This window comes from Stenella coeruleoalba (genome assembly GCF_951394435.1).
Source record: "Stenella coeruleoalba genome assembly, chromosome: 2".
Lineage (NCBI taxonomy): Eukaryota > Metazoa > Chordata > Mammalia > Artiodactyla > Delphinidae > Stenella > Stenella coeruleoalba.
Window position 1 is genome coordinate 22,329,995 of NC_137147.1, and position 21,397 is coordinate 22,351,391.

The following is a 21,397-nucleotide window of genomic DNA, read 5'->3' on the forward strand; positions in this document are numbered from 1 at the left end:
CTACTATACCTAAGCTCTTTTCATTACCCACCCCCTTTCTTTTTTCTTTTAAGTCTATAGGACAGAGACATAAAAACTATCATTTAAAAACCATTTAGGGTATTTTAGTCCTCACTTAGAAACATAATCCTCATTTCTCAGAAACATTTATTGAACTATAAAATATTAGTACAACCAGAAAATATGCAAACAGAGCTTCATCAGGTAACCAGTACTGAGATCCAGAAACAAAACCTACTGACACCCTAAAAGTCACTCTTGTCCCTAATTCTGCTCATTAAGACTTCCCAAGAAAAAACATTTTCCTGATGGCTAGAAGTCATTTGATTTCTAATAAATATCTAATCACTTTACTTATTTTTTGTAAATATTAGTCTTTCTCCAGATATTGGGATCTTTAACATCTTGATGATCAATATTAATTCAATCTGAACTTTTTGGACTAAATATTGACTTAAAAAACTCTTTCCTTTTACTAATTTATAATTCTAGAAGTTTTCTCTCATTAAGTAAAATTCTCTAGGTTCAACTTGAATCATTTCTGTTTAGTTCATGTTTTGTTTCTAACCTGAAATGTACAAATTAAAATTTCAGGGTAGAAGTAGATATGTAGTCAACATTAATTACGGAACACTCAGGGCAATTGTTTGAACTACATTAATTTAAAACAAGGGGTTAACAATTTTTCCATTTTATCCAGTGGGAAAATTTTGTCAACAAGCAAACCAATTGATTGGATATAATGGATTTAGCACAATAGTTTACTGGCACTAGGGGTAATTCCATAGGAATTGATATCTGGTGTATTCGGGAGCTACAAATAAAAAGAAATACAAAGCTTTTAGGGACTGCACATGATTTTCTCTTTTAGTCATAAATCAGACTCAGCAAGGGGCAAGCCTGTTGCCTGCAGGATTAAAAGAAAGGTGTCATGACAATGTGAAAAGAATACTGTACCTGTGGTCTGCAGCCTTGTTGTGTGACCGAAGGCAACTCATATAACCTCACTAAGAGCCAGTCTCCAAATCTACAAAATGAGGATAATAATATTTTCTTTGCAAAGTTGTGGTGAGAAATAAATAAGATTAGTGTTTATAACCGTCTAAGCAAACAGCTGAACATAGTAACTGATCAATCACTGTGAGCTTCCCCTCTCCTTTAGCATGGCATTTCTAAAGGGATTTAACATGGGAGGTCTATTCTAGAAGAAAATAAGACAACACCATACTATATTCTTTCCCACACATTTCCTTCCTTCCTTCCTCCCTCCCTCCCTCCCTTCCTTCCTTCCTCCTTCCCTTTCTTCCTTCCTTCCTTCCCTTTCTTTCTCTCTCTCTCTCTCTCTCCAAAGCAAATGCATGCTTATTACATAAAAATTTGGAGATAGAGATATGCCAAAATAACTCCCTTAATCCTACACTCTCAGAGACAGTCACAGTTAACATTGGTTTTTATAGACATCTCATTTACCACTGTATTTCCTTAGAACCCCTCAGAACAGTAGGTTTACTTAATGTTTGAGGAATTGAACTTTTTCAAAGAAGATATGAAAGTAGTTGTAAATTCTTTATGAATATTAATTACTGGCTTAGAATGGAATTCAGCAGACTTTCTGGTCCACCTGTTATTTTTTCGATCCTTAAGGACAGATATTTGTCCTATTAACTTCTCAAATAACTCTAGGGACAGTGTTGATAACGTCTCTTTTTATAACAGGGTAGATCTAAAAGCAGATGTTAATAAACTAAAACATTATGAAATTCTATTTTATTAGATTTGCATTGCATTTTAAGATTAAATCTACCTTTTTTTCTTTTCTTACCTCCCTCCCTCCCTCCCTCCCTTCCTTCCTTCCTTCCTTCCTCTCTAGTACAGCCTGGTGGGAAAAACTGATTTCATTCATTCTCTGCCTTGGGATATAGACAACTTCAGCTACCTTGTCTCACAGGGGAAATAATGCCTGCCCTGCTTTCCTCTTATGTGGTGATTGTTGAAATCAACTGTGATAATGTATGTTTTTTATGCAATAAAGTGCTATAAACTTTTTGTATTGATATAGCAATAACAGTAAAATTATCATGTATAACATTAACATAAATATTTCTGTTGGGCTATATATGAAAGCAATGAACAGAATTGACTTTATTCTCTGATTATGTTATTTTATTTCATAAAGTGATTTATTTCTAGGTCCTAAACATTCTGGATGAGTGTATGAAGGCAGGAAGCTATACCTAGAAGTACAAAATTTCCCAACTGCCTGGAATTTTTATTGGATTATCATGTCACCTCTTTACTAACTTTCAGTCTAGAAATTCAGAAAACAGAATTAGGAAAAAAGAGGATAATACATTTTTCTAGCCCTCATCTTACCCAGGATGAGGCCCAAGTCTATTACCATTTTCCCTCAGTTTCTATACTTAGATACAATAATAACTGTTACCAAAGGATTAAATGAGCTACCTTGAATTTGGCGAAAAAATAACATTAACCACTAAATTTTATAATCATGCATTCCTTAGACATAGGAAAGACTTCTGTGTCTCTGCACAGAAATAATATATGTTTTGAAGTCAGAACAAGCTGGTTTTGAGTCATTGTTCCACTTTATCAGCTATGTGACTTTGGGGGTAAATTATTATCTTCTTTGAATCTCAGCTTTGTGAGGATTAAATGAAATGGTATATATCGTGTGCCCAGGACAGAGCTTGGCATATTTTAGGCATTCTGTCAGTGTTAGTTCCCTTTTCCTTCTGTCACAACACCAAAATGTTTACTTACTTTAAGAGATATGAGGGGTTTGATAATTTAGAATCATATGAAAAATCTATAACATTTATTTTACCGAGGCATAGTGTAAAAATCCATGCTTTTGCCGACGTGAATTAAGAGGCTAAAAATTATATTCTCATAAAAGATGTTTTATTGGAAATTGTTTACCTTGCATAATGCACACACATACGCTATAATTGGATTAATGCCTTAAATGGGAAATTAAAGCCGTAGAGGGGATAGGAGAAAGTATAGGAGAATATTTTAATGATCTTGGATTAGAAAAAGGCTTTCTTCGTATGTCAGCAATTCAGGGATCATAAAAGGAAATTATGTCACATTTGATTATACTAAAATTTAAGACCTCTGAATAGCAAAAAAGTAACTATAAAACAAAGAGTAAACTGTGGAAATTTGTTTATAATTCAGAAGCAAGGCCAATATCCTTAGTATTTAAGGAGCTCCTACAAATCAATAAGAAGAGAAACAACTTAGTACAGTAACCAAAGGTCCTGAAAGGGCAAATGTCTAAGTAACTCACTCTTTTCCAAAAATCCTTACCTTGGTAGTCTTGAGTCCAAGTACTGGAGAGTGAATATTAAACCATCTTTATACATGAATGGGAAGACAGTGGTCCTATATTTGGGCACTGTGATTAGCTCCATTTTTCATGAATGACTTTTCTTGACTGGCTGAGTATTCATACCTATAAATTTCCTAAAAATATTGTTTAAAAATTCTAGTTTTTTTAAATAGTGAGCTTTTTAAACATCTCTATTTACTCTATCTTCTTTGTCAGAGCATTAGGGAACAGATACCTAACCCTTTCTTGATGACTTAATTATTAAGAACACTGATTATCGTATTCTACAATAATGCAGGGCAATGAGGTTAGGAAAGCCCATTTACCTCTGTGCTCATTAGGTTCAGATTGCTATGTATTTTGAATTCTTAGGGAGATATTAATGCTAGCAACAAAAAGACAATTATATAAATTAAAATTACCCTTGAAAATCTCCTAGGGAGTTTCTACTGTAGAGATCAATGTACAGTCTCTCAAGCATTCCAGAATAGTTTCCCGGAGGCTTGGGAAGGGATTGCTATTTCTCTGATTGAGCTTCAGATAAGGTAGTTGGTTCACTCTGTGGTATCAGGTTCTATGAAAAAAATGTCTGTATTTAAACTCTAAGGTACCTCCTTTGTGTTTATACTTTATGTGAATGTGCTGATTATATCCTCAAACCTATCCTATGAAATGTAAATGTTTTATCCCCATTTTACAGGTGGCGAAATGGAGGCTTTGAAAGATTAAACCCCTTACCAAATAATGCATGGGTGAGAACTTATGGGAGAGCCTGTGACTCTGATTTAGATTAATCCCATGCTATACCAAATTTCTTAGAATTGTATGTAAAATAAAAGTAAAATGGTTCTGAGTGAGAGTCCAGTAAACTTTTTACTGAATAAATTATTGAAGTTTTAGGTATTAGCTTTGGGAGTGAATGTGCACTAGCTATTCAGAGGCACAACTATCTTCTGCCTCTCATCAGCATTCTGCCTAGGTGAGGTATTACTCTGCATATCTGCAGAAGTGATAACTAAAGTATGAGGTTCCACAGCTTATAAAGATATGTTTTTGATCAAGTGTGCAGCTTGCCACACTGGTATTATAGAAAACACATTATGATAGAGCAACAAATCTAAACAATTTCATTTTGCATTTCACATCTCTATACTATCATTGACCTCATGAATCCTTCATTGCGCCTCAGAGTTTGGTGATAGAGTTGAGCATATCAGGGAAGGAAGCTTTCCTGGGAAGGATGTCTATAATCAGCTGATGAAATGAATACAAACGGCTATGCATGGTGTAACTCCTACCATCTACACCCCACAGAAAACCCTGAGTAAGGGAAAACAAACCCACCACAGCATGTTTACCATTTATCCATGATTGCACAGTTCTTAATATTCTGGAATCAAAAATAGTGATATGAATAGCAGGGGTTAAGGTGAGGCCCTGAGAAACAGGAAATTTTATATAAACCTCTCTTGTAATGATTGTGACCAAATTACTTAATGTTCCTCTGTTCTTTCTGAGAGGAGATTAGCTAAGGAGTCATTTTCCAAACCTTACTTCAAGCGATTAACTCTAATACTTACCCAAATGTTTTAGATTCTCATGACATCTAAACTTTTTCTTGTTCGCTTTTCATTGAGAATTCCTTGCATTACTCTTAGGATGAGACTCTTGTTTCTTTTCAGCCATTATTTACCATCTCCTCTCCTCTCCTCCCTTCCAGTCTCCTCCCCTTCCCAACTCCATCACATGGCTGCTCCACAGGAGAAACCAGTTTAAACAGATTTGTTGAATTATACATTTTATCTACTTCGTAGGATCAATTTTGTTCTTTTTATTAAGCCTCCATTGCTACAGAACTTCCTCCATTTTTAATGTATGAGCTGTCATAAAGGACTCTAATTTTTTCAACTTTTAAGTTTGAAATTACCCTAATTTCTCTGTTTTGTAAATCTGCAGGGATTGGCAGCTCCGTGTTTTATCCTTCCACCCACTCTCTCTCTTCCCCTCATGCCTGAGAGAATGCCGCTGGTGGCCACACTTTGGACACTGTGGCTGAAACCAATCACAAGCTGGGTGACTTCCGGCTCTTCCATAAATTCTCACATCTTAGTTTCTTATCTACCAAATGCAAATGATAATAATACTACTTCATGGAGCTGATTAAGTGAGATGATACATATGAAGTTCTTGGCACACTGTATGTGTTAAGGAAATGTTAAACTATTGTTATGATTGTCACCATCTCGTTTCTCAGAAGTTCTTTTGTATTTGAAACGTGATCTGTGCTTTGCAGTTCATATTCACTTGGTAGTAAATGTATTATGTTGTCTTGATTTCAGTATTCCAACCCATTCTGATGGTTCTTTACTTACATTTTTCTCTTCTAACTGCCACCCTACTTTTCTCCTTTCAATATTGCATGGCTTGAAGGAGTATTCTATACTGCCAGCTTTGAGTTCAGAATTTTAGAGGCCTTCAGATCTAAAAAGACTGCGGTACCCCCGCTCCCAATATCCGCCCATACATAAATCAAAATAAAATTATCTTTTGAAACAACTTTTGAAAATAGCACAAAATTCTGTAATAACTACCTCTAGGTTACAGATGGGAAAATATGAGCTTTAGATGATGAAATTGAAGTAGATTTTAAATTCTAGGTTTATAAATTTCTGAATCAATTCACTGAACTTGAAATTTTACCTTTTTTAGAGGGGCCACTGTTAAGCTGTTATCAGTTTACATATTAAATAATTCAGCCTTATAAGCCAGTTGTCATTTCCTTGTGAGACAGACATTTAAACACACATACTAGTATATGCATACTATATGCATATACATATAGTTATGTATATATATTCATGGTATTTTTCAAAGTATCAGTACCTAAAGTCTGGAGAGAGAAGATAAAGACAGCTGTCACATCTGCCATCTGCTAGCAGATTTTTGTATAGGTTTCTCAACATCTATGAGTTGCCTTTCCTGGTCTGTGAAAATTGGGTCATAATAATATTTTTTCCTCAGGGTCGCTATGAAGATTACGGAAGATCACACAGTCGACACCATTTGAGAAGTTATTACTCACTACATAAACTCAGTGAATTAAATTTAAATATGGCATAATTTCTTTGTCTCATTAAACCATTTAGATGTGAAATCAAGGTCAGTACTGAATAATTGTTACCTACCTATCCCCTGCTGTTCAGCAACTGGTTCCTGGCTGCTTAGTGAGCACACTGTCTCTTTCCCAGCAACATGTGAGCACCAAGAAGAAAGTCTTTTTTCATGATAAGGGGAAGGGCAAGGGACAGATGTGAGAAGTGATAACGATTTAGTAGGCTTGTTGGGAGGTTTAAATGTAATTATTTGTAAAGTGCTCACCACACTGACAAATGCGGAAATGCTTATTATTAGAAAATGCTAAATAAATGGGGCTGTGTTAATTGTTACTTATAAAATCTTTGGAAGCAGGGTGCATTCCAATTTTTGGCCAACATCAAACAGGTTCAAGATTTGCAGTAAAAATGAGGGTGAAAGTCAGACCAAGGCGAAGACAGACAGAATTAACATGGAGGCAGGCATAGTATAACATAGGGAATGGCATTAGTCCACATAATTTTCATGGATGGTGATTCTGGACAGCCAAGCTTCTTTTTAAAAAAAAAATACTATACTTTCTTGTTGCCTGCTATGGAGAATGGGTGATGTAAATTAGAAGGCCTTTATTTTTCTGAGTGTCATGGGGTTTGGGATACAGTAAGGGGGTAGTTCCTGAGGCAGAGTTGAAATTTTCAGCATTCTAAAGGGGAAAAGTATTTGATGATCCTGAGAAAACTGGGGAAGGAAAAGATTCAACAAGGTGGGGCAGCATGTGGTGAAAGAGAAGAGGAAGAGAAATGCTGGTAGTGATTTGGAAAAGAATGAAAGTCTCTAATGGGTGCCTTTGAAGGTTTTGGAGGAATATACAATTTAAATCTCTTTCTTCATCTTCCCTACAAAATCTTCAGTAAAATCTGCACCACTCATGAATACTTCGGTGTAGATGCATTCTTTAGAAGAACTATAAAACAGACGTACCTCTAGTACCTCTAACGTGAGGTAGTAAAGAGCTGGTGCATTTGAGAACATCTGAGTCACGCTCTGCTTTTCCCTGTCGTTTCACTGTGACATCCATTGTTCTCAGAGGCTTCTTTTATGAAGAACAGGCTTTCTCATTTGTAGCTTTTTTATACCCAGATTTGAAGTCACCTTCAAGTTAGGCTCTCAACACCAGGACTCCCAATTCTACCTTAAATTGACCTAGAACATGCATACTACTTTGATGTGAGGACTTAGATGGAGAGGAGGCAAAATCAGAGTGATGGTGGTAATGATAGTAGCAATAATCGCTACTGGCTAAAGAGAGATGCATAGAATAATGGTATAATGAAAAAAGATTCATTTTTAGTTGGATCAAGATTCTGTCACTATTTGCAGCGTGACCTCAATCAACTTATGTAACTTCTCTAAAACTTAGGTGTTCTCATCCATAAACCCTCTCCTCATGGACAAAGAAAGGGAACAGTGATGGAAAAGCAACAGGTTGAAAGAATCCAGTGGAAATCACCACTGTCTATTTAAGTTAATCATAATTTTTTTTCTTGATTTTAATGAACTAGTAGTCCTCTGGCTAAATATTTTGTAGAACATGGTTAGTTCTACAATATACCAAAAGAAAGATGCACTTTGATAAATGTTTGTTTATTCTCTTTTGTAAGAAAGTGTAATAGTCAAAGAAGTCTTCAGATACTCTCATTTTTCATTATAATTGTGAATAATCTGGTAAAGTTTATGTAAGATTCAGATATTCATAGTAGTAGGTAGTATTGACTGCCTGTGTATGAAACTCAATTTTTAAAAATTATCATTATTAAACTACCAAGAGGATAAACAATTTGCCAGTTTCTTTAGGCACAACCTTTTTGATCCTGGTAAACTGAACATTTCCAAAACCAATTATATGCATCACAAAATGGCAATAGGAATATGCTCAATTTGCAAATGTACTCTTATCTTTAGATTTTTATTATTCAGTTAGCACATTAACTTAAAGTGTAGTTCAACTGCTAAAGGGAGGACTACTGAGCCATTTATTAGACACAGAACGTAAAATCACTCATCCTCCCCAGTGAGCTTCAAATTTCTAGTGCATCTGGAACTAGGAAATGACAACCAGTTTTAAAAGGAAATAATCACAATCTCTTTGCCAATATTTTTGTCTTAATAGAACTGAAGATTATGAATAACATTTTTCCTTTAGCTGTTGCTGGGCAAAATTTTTACCTTGCTTCTATAAATCTTGCTTACATAACAAACATAGTGGTGCTTGAGAAGTACAATGGATAAATAATGGCTGTTTTGTAGAAGTGTCTTCACTGAAGAAAATGGTCACTCCAGCATTCAGCATTTTTGGAATAACTAAGGAGGTTACAAAGGAAGTTACTTTCAAGTTTCTCCATTCATACTTGTTTAGCTGTGGGAATATCTTTAAAGTTTCTGTTCCTATTAAGAGGGATAATCAAAGGCTAAATATAACTAGAGATCCCCTGAGCAACCAGTATACAATCATTTGGTAAATAAAAGAGAAATTAAAAGGTTTGTAAGATAAAGCATTTTTTTTCCAAGTAGAACTTAAAAATTAACAGGGACCAGATGATAATTAATAGAATCCCTTACTAAGGGTGGATGGACTGATCCAGTGCTTCTACAAGCATATTTATTCATCTTCAAAGCCAAGGGAAAATGCTTTTGAAACTAGGTCAAAGAGAGAAGTGATTTTTCTTAGACTATTATATGATCTAATATTGCTTGATTTCTATACTGTAGAGTAACAGACCACAATAAAGATACTATGCAATTTGTTTACATTTCAAAGAAGCATATAGAAGATTTTCATTCTGCAGAGTTGAGAATTTATGTGATTCCTTTACAGTTGATTCTATGGCTTTTTAAAGACGTTTAATGACAATAGGTTTTCTGATTTTTTTAGATCTTACCTTAAAGAATTTTTGATGTATTAGAATTAGAATTATTGCAAATGCTATCAGTCTTCTTTTTTAATCAAATAAGCAAAACCTTTGCTATAACATATTTTTTAATTTATCTTTTTAAAATATTTGGCTGCATTGGGTCTTTGTTGTGGTGCGTGGGCTTCTCATTGTGGTGGCTTCTCCTGCTGTGGAGCACAGGCTCTAGGCATGTAGGCTTCAGTTGTGGCTCATGGGCTCTAGAGCGCAGGCTCAGTAGTCGTGGCGCACGGGCTTAGTTGCTCCGTGGCATGTGGGATCTTCCCGGACCAGGACTCGAACCCGTGTTCCCTGCAATGGCAGGTGGATTCTTAACCACTGCACCACCAGGGAAGCCCTCTGCTATAACATTTTTTAAAATTAATTGTATGATTTTGGTTTGTCATATATTAACTTGTATATTCTTATGAGTTAAATGTTGTTATATTGATACATAACCATTTCAAGAGTTAAGCTTCAATTGGCTAGTTGACATAAAATTACATTTATAGACATTAAATTGAACATCTGTGAATTTAAATTTTTTAGTTTTCTTATTTTGGGACAAATAGATTTTTTTCATTCTTTAATATTTTTGTAGGCCTTAAGTTTTGTGCCCATAAATAAATTTTTACAAATCACAGTATATGTCCTTGTATCCTCCCTTTGTTTCACAATTGACTGCTTACTACCTAGCATGTGTTTGTTATTGCTGATAACTGATTATAAAGTGTGACTATATTTTTAACTTTTCATCAAATTTGAAATAATTAGATAGTCATTTTTTGCATAATTAATTATGAGAGTTTGTTTCTAATGAAAGGTATTAAAGAGTTAACCTCTTATAGATTCAATGTATGTCCCTATCAAAATGCCAGCTAGCTTTTTTGGAGAAATTGACAAACTGATCCTAAAATTCACATGGAAATGTCAGAGGATCAGGCTAGACAAAACAGTCTTGAAAAAGAAGAACAAAGTTGGAAGACTCACACTTCCCCATTTCAAAACCTGCTACAAACTGTAGTAATCAAGACAATGTGGTACTGGCACAAGAATAAACATATAGATCAATGGAATAGAATTAAGAATCTAGAAATAAACCCTAGTATTTTTGGTCAATTGACTTCTGACAAAGGGCCAAATCAATTCAATAGAAGAAAGAATAGTTTTTCAACAGAAGGTATTGGGATAACTAAATATTCATATGCGTAATAATGGATTTAGATTTCTACCTAATATTATACAAAAAAATGAACTCAAGGTAGATTATAGACTTAATGTAAGAATTAAAACTAAAAATCTCTTAGAAGAAAACAGTATTAACTCTCTGTGACCTTGGGTGAGGTGATGATTTCTTAGGAATTACATCAAAAGCATAATTAATAAAAGCAAAGATTGGTGAGTTGTACTTCATGAAAATTAAAGACTTTTGTGCTTCAAAGGACACCATGAAGAAAGTGAAAAGACAACCCACAGAATGAGAGAAAATATTTGCAAGTCATATAGCTGATTCTTGAATCTAGAATATATAAAGAATGTTTACTACTCAATGAGACAAACAACCTAATTAAAAAAATGGACAAAGGATTGGAACAGGCAGTTCTCCAAAGCTATAGGAATGTTGAATAAGCATATGAAAAGATGCTCAAAATTATTAGTTATTAGGAAAATGCAAATCAGAACCACAATGAGATACCACTTTATGCCCACTGAATGACTATGATAAAAAAGAGAGAAAATAACAATTATTAGTGAAGATGTGAGAAATTGGAACTCTCATACATTGCTGGTGGGATTATAAAAGTTACAACTACTCTGGAAAACTATTTAGCAGTTCCTCAAAACGTTAGGCATGGAGTTACCATATGACTCAACAATTCCACTCCTAGATACCTAACCAACAGAAATGAAAACATATGTTCACACAGAAATGTGTATACAGATGTTTATAGCAGCATTATTTATTAGTAGCCAAAAAAGTGGAAACATCCCAAATACCTACCAACTGGTAAATGGAAAAACAAAATGTGGCATAGCCATACTATAGAATATTATTCTATAATAAAAAGGAATGAATTACTGCTACATGCTGTAACATCAATGAACCTCAAAAACAGTATGCTAAGTAAAAGAATCAGTCACAAAACATCACATGTGGTATGATTCTGTTTATATGAAATGCTCAGAATAAGCTAATCTACAGAGGCAGAAAGTAGATTAGTTTTTGCCTATGGATGGGAGAAGGGGTAAGGGAGGGGATGGGAGTGACTGCTAAGGGGCATTAAGTTTCTTTATGGAGTGATGAAACTGTTCCAAAATAAGATCATGGTGATGGTTGTACAACTCTGTAAATATACTAAAATCCATTGAATTGTATACATTAAATAAATAAACTTTATGGTATATAAATTATATATCAATAAAATTGTTTAAAAACTGAGGTAACTTCCAGAATGCAATAAACAGAGTGACATATGGATATTTTTGATGATTGTTATTTATAACAATTTTAACAGCTATACTTCATATTTTCTCTAGAAATAGTCTGAATACATCCAGTTTCTTGTACTCCCATCCTCTTTTCTTTTTTACTTCAAATACCATTTTATTTTATTGTTTTATTTTTTAGAATTTTATTTTTTTATACAGCAGATTCTTATTATCTATTTTTTACATGTTAGTGTATATATGTCAATCCCAATCTCTCAGTTCATCCCACCCCACCCCCCATCCCCCCTTGATATCCATATGTTTGTTCTCTACATCTGTGTCTCTATTTCTGCCTTGCAAACCAATTCATCTGTACCATTTTTATAGATTCCACATATATGCATTAACATATGATACTTGTTTTTCTCTGACTTTCTTCACTCTGTATGACAGTCTCTAGGTCCATCCATATCTCTACAAATGACCCAATTTCCTTCCTTTTTATGGCTGGGTAATATTCCATTGTATGTATGTGCCACGTCTTCTTTATCCATTCATCTGTCAGTGGGCATGTAGATTGCTACCATGACCTGGCTATTGTAAATAGTGCTGCAATGAACATTGGGGTGCATGCGTCTTTTTGAATTATGGTTTTCTCTGGGTATACGCCCAGGAGTGGGATTGCTGGGTCATACAGTAATTCTATTTCTAGTTTTTTAAGGAACCTCCATACTGTTCTCCATAGTGGCTGTATCAATTTACATTCCCACCAACAGTGCAAGAGGGTTCCCTTTTCTCCACACCCTCTCCAGCACTTGTTGGTTGTAGATTTTCTGATGACGCCCATTCTGACCAGTGTGAGGTGATATCTCATTGTAGTTTTGATTTGCATTTCTCTAATAATTAGTGATGTTGAGCAGCACCTCGTGTGCCTCTTGGCACACCTTCTGTATGTCTTCTTTGGAGAAATGTCTACTTAGGTTTTCTGCCCATTTTTTGATTGGGTTGTTTGTTTTTTCAATATTGAGGTGCATGAGCTGTTTATATATTTTGGAGATTAATCCTTTGTCTGTTGATTCATTTGCAAATATTTTCTCCCATTCTGAGGGATGTCTTTTCCTCTTGTTGATAGTTTCCTTTGCTGTGCAAAAGCTTTTAAGGTTCATTAGGGCCCATTTGTTTATTTTTGTTTTTATTTCCATTACTTTGGGAGGTAAGTCATAAAAGATCTCGCTGTGATTTATGTCAAAGAGTGTTCTTCCTATGTTTTTCTCTAAGAGTTTTATAGTGTCTGGTCTTACATTTAGTTCTTCAATCCATTTTGAGTTTATTTTTGTGTATAGTGTTAGGGAGTGTTCAAATTTCATTCTTTTACATGTAGCTGTCCAGTTTTCCCAGCACCACTTAGTGAAGAGACTGTCTTTTCTCCATTGTACATTCCTGCCACCTTTATCAAAGATAAGGTGTCCATATGTGCTTGGGTTTATCTCTGGGCTTTCTATCCTGTTCCATTGATCTATATTTCTGATTTTGTGCCGCTACTATACTCTCTTGATTACTGTAGCTTTGTAGTATAGTCTGAAGTCAGGGCGTCTGATTCCTCCAGCTCCGTTTTCTTCCCTCAAGATTGTTTGGCTATTTGGGGTCTTTTGTGTCTCCATACAAATTTTAAGATTGTTGGTTCTAGTTCTGTGAAAAATGCCATTGGTAGTTTGATAGGGATTGTGCTGAATCTGTAGATTGTTTTGGGTAGTATATTCATTTTCACAATATTGATTTTTCCAATCCAAAAACATGGTATATCACTCCATCTGTTTGTGTCACCTTTGATTTCTTTAATCAGTGTCTTATAGTTTTCTGAGTTCAGGTCTTTTACCTCCTTAGGTAGGTTTATTCCTCAATATTTTATTCCTTTTGTTGTAGTGGTGAATGGGATTGTTTCCTTAATTTCTCTTTCTGATCTTTCGTTGTTAGCGTATAGGAATGCAAGAGATTTCTCTGCATTAATTTTATATCCTGCAACTTTACTAAATTCATTGATTAGCTCTAGTAGTTTTCTGATGGCATCTTTAGGATTCTCTATGTACAGTATCATGTCATCTGCAAACAATGACAGTTTCACTTCTTCTTTTCCGATTTGGATTCCTCTTATTTCTTTTTCTTGTCTGATTGCCACGGCTAGGACTTCCAAAACTATGTTGAATAATAGTGGTGAGAGTGGGCAGCCTTGCCTTGTTCCTGATCTTAGAGGAAATGCCTTTAGTTTTTCACCACTGAGAATGATGTTTGCTATGGGTTTGTCGTATATGACCTTTATTATGTTGAGGTAGGTTCCCTCTATGCCCACTTTCTGGAGAGTTTTTATCATAAATGGGTGTTGAATTTTGTCAAAAGTTTTTTCTGCATCTATTGAGATGATCATACGGTTTTTATTCTTCAATTTGTTAATATGGTGTATCACATTGATTGATTTGCATATATTGAAGAATCCTTGCATCCCTGGGATAAATCCCACTTGATCATGGTGTATCATCTTTTTAATGTGTTGTTGGATTCTGTTTGCTAGTATTTTGTTGAGGATTTTTGCATCTACATTCATCAATGATACTGGTCTGTAATTTTCTTTTTTTGTAGTATCTTTGTCTGGTTTTGTTACCAGGGTGATGGTGGCCTCATAGAATGAGTTTGGGAGTATTCCTTCCTCTGCAATGTTTTGGAAGAGTTTGAGAAGGATGTGTGTTAGCTCTTCTCTAAATATTTGATAGAATTCACCTGTGAAGCCATCTGGTCCCAGACCTTTGTTTGTTGTAAGATTTTTAATCACAGTTTCAATTTCATAACTTGTGATTGGTCTGTTCATATTTTCTGTTTCTTTCTGGTTCAGTCTTGGAAGGTTATACCTTTCTAAGAATTTGTCCATTTTTTCCAGGTTGTCCATTTTATTGGCATAGAGTTGCTTGTAGTAAGTAGTCTCTTGTGATGCTTTGTACTTCTGTGGTGTCTGTTGTAACTTCTCCTTTTTCATTTCTAATTTTATTGAGTTGAGTCCTCTCTCTCTTTTTCTTGATGAGTCTGGGTAAAGGTTTATCAGTTTTGTTTATCTTCTCAAAGAACTTGCTTTTAGTTTTATTGATCTTTGCTGTTGTTTTCTTTGTTTCTATTTCATTTATTTCTGCTTTGATCTTTATGATTTCTTTCCTTCTACTATCTTTGGGGTTTTTTGTTCTTCTTTCTCCAGTTCCTTTAGGTGTAAGTTTAAATTGCTTATTTGAGATTTTTTTTGTTTCTTGAGGTAGTATTTTATTGCTATATACTTCCCTCTTAGAACTGCTTTTGCAGCATCCCATACGTTTTGGATAATTGTGTTTTCATTGTCATATGTCTCTATCTATTTTTTTATTTCCTCTTTGATTTCTTCAGTGATCTCTTGGTTATTTAGTAATGTATTGTTTAACCTCCATGTGTTTGTGTTTTTAACATTTTTTTCCCTGTAACTGATTTCTAATCTCATAACGTTGTGGTCAGAAAAGATGATTGATATGATTTCAATTTTCTGAAATTTACTGAGGCTTGATTTGTGACCCAAGATGTGATCTATCCTGGAGAATGTTCTGTGCGCACTTGAGGAAAAAGTGTAATCTGCTGTTTTTGGATGGAATGTCCTATAAATATCAATAAAATCTATCTGATTTATTATGTCATTTAATGCTTGTGTTTCCTTATTAATTTTCTGTTGGATGATCTGTCCATTGGTGTAAGTGAGGTGTTAAAGTTGCCCATGATTATTGTGTTACTGTCGATTCCATCTTCTATAGTTGTTAGCATTTGCCTTATGTATTGAGGTGCTCCTGTGTTGGGTGCATATATATTTATAATTGTTATATCTTCCTCTTGGATTGATCCCTTGATCATTAAGAAGAACAAAGTTTCCTTCTTTGTCTCTGTAACATTCATTATTTTAACGTCTGTTTTATCTGAGTATTGCTACTCTAGCTGTCTTTTGATTTCCATTTGCATGGAATATCTTCTTCCATCCCCTCACTTTCAGTTTGTATGTGTTCCTAGGTCTGAAATGGGTCTCTTGTAGTCAGCATATATATGGGTTGTGTTTTTGTATCCATTCAGCGAGCCTGTGTCTTTTGGTTGGAGCATTTAATCCATTCACATTTAAGATAATTATCGATACGTATGTTCCTATGACCATTTTCTTAATTATTTGGAGTTTGTTTTTGTAGGTCCTTTTCTTCTCTTGTGTTTCCCACTTAGAGAAGTTCCTTTAGCATGTGTTGTAGATCCAGTTTTGTGGTGCTGAATTTTCTTAGCTTTTGCTGTCTGTAAAAGCTCTTGATTTCTCCATCAAATCTGAATGAGATCCTTGTTGGGTAGAGTAATCTTGGTTGTAGTTTCTTCCCTTTCATCACTTTAAATATTTTGTGCCATTCCCTCTGGCTTATAGAGTTTCTGCTGAGAAATCAACTGTTAACCTTATGGGAGTTCCCTTGTATGTTATTTGTTGTTTTTCCCTTATTGCTTTTAATAATTTTTCTTTGTCTTTAATTTTTGTCTATTTGATTACTATGTGTCTCAGCGTGTTTCTCCTTGGATTTATCCTGCCTGGGACTCTCTGTGCTTCCTGGACTTGAGTGGCTATTTCCTTTCCCATGTTAGGGAAGTTTTTGACTATAATCTCTTCAAATATATTTTTGGGTCCTTTCTCTCTCTCTTCTCCTTCTGGGACCCCTATAATGCAAATGTTGCATTTAATGTTGTCCCAGAGGTCTCTTAGACTGTTTTCATTTCTTTTCATTCTTTTCTCTTTATTCTGTTCTGTGGCAGTGAATTCCACCGTTCTGTCTTCCAGGTCACTTATCCGTTCTTCTGCCTCAGTTTTTCTGCTATTGATTCCTTCCAGTGTATTTTTCATTTCAGTTACTGTATTGTTTATCTCTGTTTCTTTGTTCTTTAATTCTTCTAGGTGTTTGTTCTTTAATTCTTCTAGGTATTTGTTAAACATTTCTTGCATCTTCTCGATTTTGCCTCCATTCTTTTTCTGAGGTCCTGGATCATTTTCACTATCAGTATTCTGAATTCTTTTTCTGGAAGGTTGCCTATCTCGTCTTCTTTTAGTTATTTTCCTGGGGTTTTATCTTGCTCCTTCATCTGGTAAAAAGTCCTCTGCCTTTTCATTTTGTCTATCTTTTCTGTGAATGTGGTTTTTGTTCCACAGGCTGCAGAATTATAGTTCTTCTAGCTTCTGCTGTCTGCCCTCTGGTGGATGAGGCTATCTAAGATGCTTGTGCAAGCTTCCTGATGGGAGGGACTGGTGGTGGGTAGAGCTGGGTGTTGCTCTGGTGGGCAGAGCTCAGTAAATCTTTAATCCACTTGTCTGCTGATGGGTGGGGCTGAGTTCCCTCCCTGTTGATTGTTTGCCCTGAGGCAACCCAGAACTGGAGGCTACAGGCTCTTTGGTGGAGCTAATGGTGGCCTATGGGAAGGCTCATGCCAAGGAGTACTTCCCAGAACTTCTGCTGCCAGTGTCCTTGTCCCTGCTGTGAGCCACAGCCACCCCCTGCCTCTGCAGGGGACCCTCCAACACTAGCAGGTAGGTCTGTTTCAGTGTCCTATGGAGTCACTGCTCCTTCCCCCTGGGTTCTGATGTGCACACTACTTTGTGTGTGCCCTCTAAGAGTGGAGTCTCTGTTTCCTCCAGTCCTGTTGAAGTCCTGCAATCAAATCCCACTGGCCTTCAAAGTCTGATTCTCTGGGAATTCCCCCTCCCATTGCCAGACCCCCAGGTTGGGAAGCCTGATGGGCTCAGATCCTGCACTCCAGTAGGTGGACTTCTGTGGTATAACTGTTCTCCAGTTTGTGAGTCGCCCACCCAGGGGTTGTGGGATTTGATTTTATTGTGATTGTGCCTCTCCTAGCATCTCACTGCAGCTTCTCCTTTGTCTTTGGATGTGGGATATCTTTATTGGTGAGTTCCAGTGTCTTCTTCTTGATGATTGTTCAGCAGTTACTCGTAATTCTGGTGCTCTCACAAGAGGGAGTCCCATCTCTGTTTCTATATCTGTGTTTATGTCTACCTCTTCCTGCCTCTAGCTGCATCTCTCTCTATAATTCAGTCTATAAAATTAAAGCACCAGAGTAAGATGTGTTTTAAAATCTCAGTAATATAGCACTGTCTTCCCATGTTTTAATAAATATCAGTTTAGTTTATTTCAGTTTAGTGTGCACTAAGCTAATAAAACTGCTTTCATGTTTATGCTGAATATTAGCAGACGTACTTGCCAATTATGGATCATAGTTGATACTAAATAGCCTCAGATGAATTGTTGCTTTCTCAGTCTTGACATTTCTTATTAACGTCTAAGAAAATTCTGATTATTTTAGGAAATAGGATGAAAGGCATTAGAATTACCTGGAGAATGAAAGCTCATTGCGACCCTTTTAGTATTTGAAGGATAGTGACCAGTTAGTCTCCATATACTCTGACAAATATTCTTAAAGACCAGCAAGAATAATTTTGTTAATGTCTCAGGAAGAAATTCCTAAGAACAAGGATTTTAAACATGGAAATGATTTACACAATGTAAGCTTGGCATTTTTTTCTCTATCCATAGGAAAAAAAAAATTTACAGAGCCCACTAGCTCTGGACATAACAGCTAGAGGCAGAGGACGTCCTTAAATGAGGCAATCAAGCATTTTTATTTTTCCTGGTAAGTCTTTAGTTTTAGTTGGGAAAGTTCAGTATGGACCAAATATTTAAATTAGTCGTGATGTGTTGCACATCAGTCATTTCATGATTAAGAACAGCTTCTAGTGAAATACATCAGTTGAACTGACAACCTAGGCTAGCTTTGGACAAAATTATGTAGTTGATAGTTATTCTTTGGTATTCTCTTTCTTTTCCTTTCATGAATTACATCACTTCCTGGTAGGCAGCATGGTATAGTAAGCAAGCTTGAGACCTGAAAATGAAATCCAGTTTCCCACGTGCAGGTTGTTCATCTGGTCCCAGTTGCTGAACCTGTCTGAATCTCTGTTTCCTCATATTCAACAAGAGGACTATCAGTCCTGTTTTATGGAGCTGGCATGACCATTAAATGACACAGTGTCACAATGTACTAGAAGCAAAAGAAATGTTTACTTTCCCTTCCTCTCAAAGTCTCCCCTGTCACAAATAACGCAGGGAATTTAAACCATTTTAAGATGGTCTTGTCTTAATAAGTTACTCTTTTTAGGGAATATTGGAGATTAGAAATAGCCTGTGTAGAATTTTAAATAACATCGGACGTGTGGTAGGAAGACATTTGAGGGCATAAAGAACACTCTAATTTCTCTTAACTAATATTATGGAGGTGATTATGCACATCATTTACTTATTCTGGCCAGTTTGATCCTGTTATTATACAAGTTATCAGCTAACTGGCCAAGGATGTTTGGCCTGATGGCTTTGATGTAATGAGCATTTATGTGACATTTAAAAATGACATATAATGAAATATCATTCAGCCTTATAAAGGGGTGAAATTCTGACACTTGCTACAACATGGATGAACCTTGAAAATGTTATACTAATGAAGTAAGTCAGATACAAAAGGACAAATATGGGATGATGCCACTTATACCTAGAATAGTCAAATTCATAGAGACAGATAGCAGAATAGTGGTTACAAGGGGCTGGAGGAAGGGGGAATGAGGAGTTATTGTTTAACGGGTGTAGAGCTTCAGTTTGCAATGATGAAAAATTTCTAGAGATAGAGAGTGGTGAAGGTTACACAACAGTGTGAATGTACTTAATGCTGCTAGCTGAACTATACACTTAAAAATGGTTAAAATCTTATATTTTACATTATGTACATATGGCTCAATAACAAAGGCAAACTGCTAAATACAAAATAAATGATATAATATAAACAGTAGAAAGTACACAGATTCAAGAGCTTGTGAAGACAAGCCACAGCCTAGGAGAAAATATTTGCAAAAACATATCTGATAAAGGACTGTTATCCAGAATACACAAAGAACCCTTAAAACTCAACAATAGAAAATGAATAACTTGATTAAAAAATGGGTACCTGAACAGGTGTCTCACTAAAAAAATAAACAGATAGAAAATAGCCTTTGAAAATCTGCTCCACATCATATGTCATTAGGGACATGCAAATTAGAACAAAAATGAAATATCACTATACACCTAATAGAATGTCCAAAATACAGAATTCAGACAACATCAAAAGCTGGATGGGAACTCTCGTCCATTGCTGGTGGGTATGCGAATTGGTACAGTCACTTTGGAAGACAGTTTGTCTATTCTTACAGAACTAAAGATACTTTTACCATATGATCCAGCAATCATGCTCCTTGGTATTTACTCAGAGGAGTTGAAACTTACAGCCACACAAAAACCTGCTCATAGATGTTTATAGCAGTTTTATTCATAATTGCCAATATTTGGAAGCAACTGAGATGTCCTTCAGTAGGTGGATGGATAAATAAACTGTGGTACATCCAGACAATGAAATATTATTCAGTGGTAAAAAGAAATAAGCTACCAAGCCATGAAAAAACATGAAACAATCTAAATGCATATTACTAAATGAAAGAAACCAGTCTGAAAAGGCTACATGCTATATGATTTTAACTATATGACATTCTAGAAAGGGAAGAATTATGGAGACAGTAAAAAGATCAGTGGTTATCAAGGGTTGAGAGGAGGGAGAGATGAACAGGTGGAGCACAGAGGATTTTTAGGGCAGTGACACTATTTTGTAGATATTGTAATGGTGACATACATTACATAATACTTGACATTAGACATTTGTCAAAATCCACAGGATATGAACCCTAATGTAAAATATGGACTTTGGATGAAATGATGTATATAGGTTGATCAATTGTAATCAATGTACTACTCTAATGGAGGGTGTTGATAATGGGGGAAGCTGTGAATATGTGGAATTAGCAGGTGTATGAGAAATCACTGTACGTTCCCCTCAATTTTTCTATGAACCTAAAAGTGCTCTAAAAATAGATTAAGTTTTAATAACGTGCACAGAACATAATTATATAGCTTGGTGGATTTTCATAAACTGAGCTCACTTTTATAATGAACACTCAAGTCAAGAAATAGAAATACCAGAAACCTCCCATGTAACTTTTTATCCACTATCCACTTGCCATAAGTAACCACCGTCATGTCTTCTAAAACTATAGATTAGATTTTCCTGTTTTTTTTTCAAACTGGATAAAAATTGAATAATACAACCCATTTTGTTTGTAAGAGTCATTTCTATTTTTGTCTGTAGTTGTAGATTGTTCATTCTCATTGCTGTGTACTATTTTATTGTGTGAATATTCTGTAACTTATATATCCACCCTACTATTGATGGATATTTGAGTAGTATCCTGTTTTGAGCAATTGTGAAGTGTGCTTCTATGAATATTGTAATGCATTGTGCATTTTTTTTTTTTTTTTTTTTTGGTGAACATATGGATGCATTTCTTTTGAGTTCATACCTGGGAGTAGAATTGCTAAGCCATAGGGTATACATATATTCAGCTAGA

At 35.3% G+C, this 21,397-nt stretch overlaps 1 protein-coding gene across 5 annotated transcripts in view; it reads left to right on the forward strand.

The window, feature by feature from the left end:
- DIO2 (iodothyronine deiodinase 2) overlaps positions 1–21,397 on the forward strand; it is a 253,391-nt gene that overhangs the window by 169,889 nt on the left and 62,105 nt on the right. For all 5 annotated transcript variants that reach the window (XM_079914648.1, XM_079914645.1, XM_079914646.1 and 2 more), the window contains exon 3: positions 18,450–18,546. The gene's annotated coding sequence lies outside the window, so the exon portion shown is untranslated. The remainder of the gene's footprint in view (positions 1–18,449; positions 18,547–21,397) is intronic.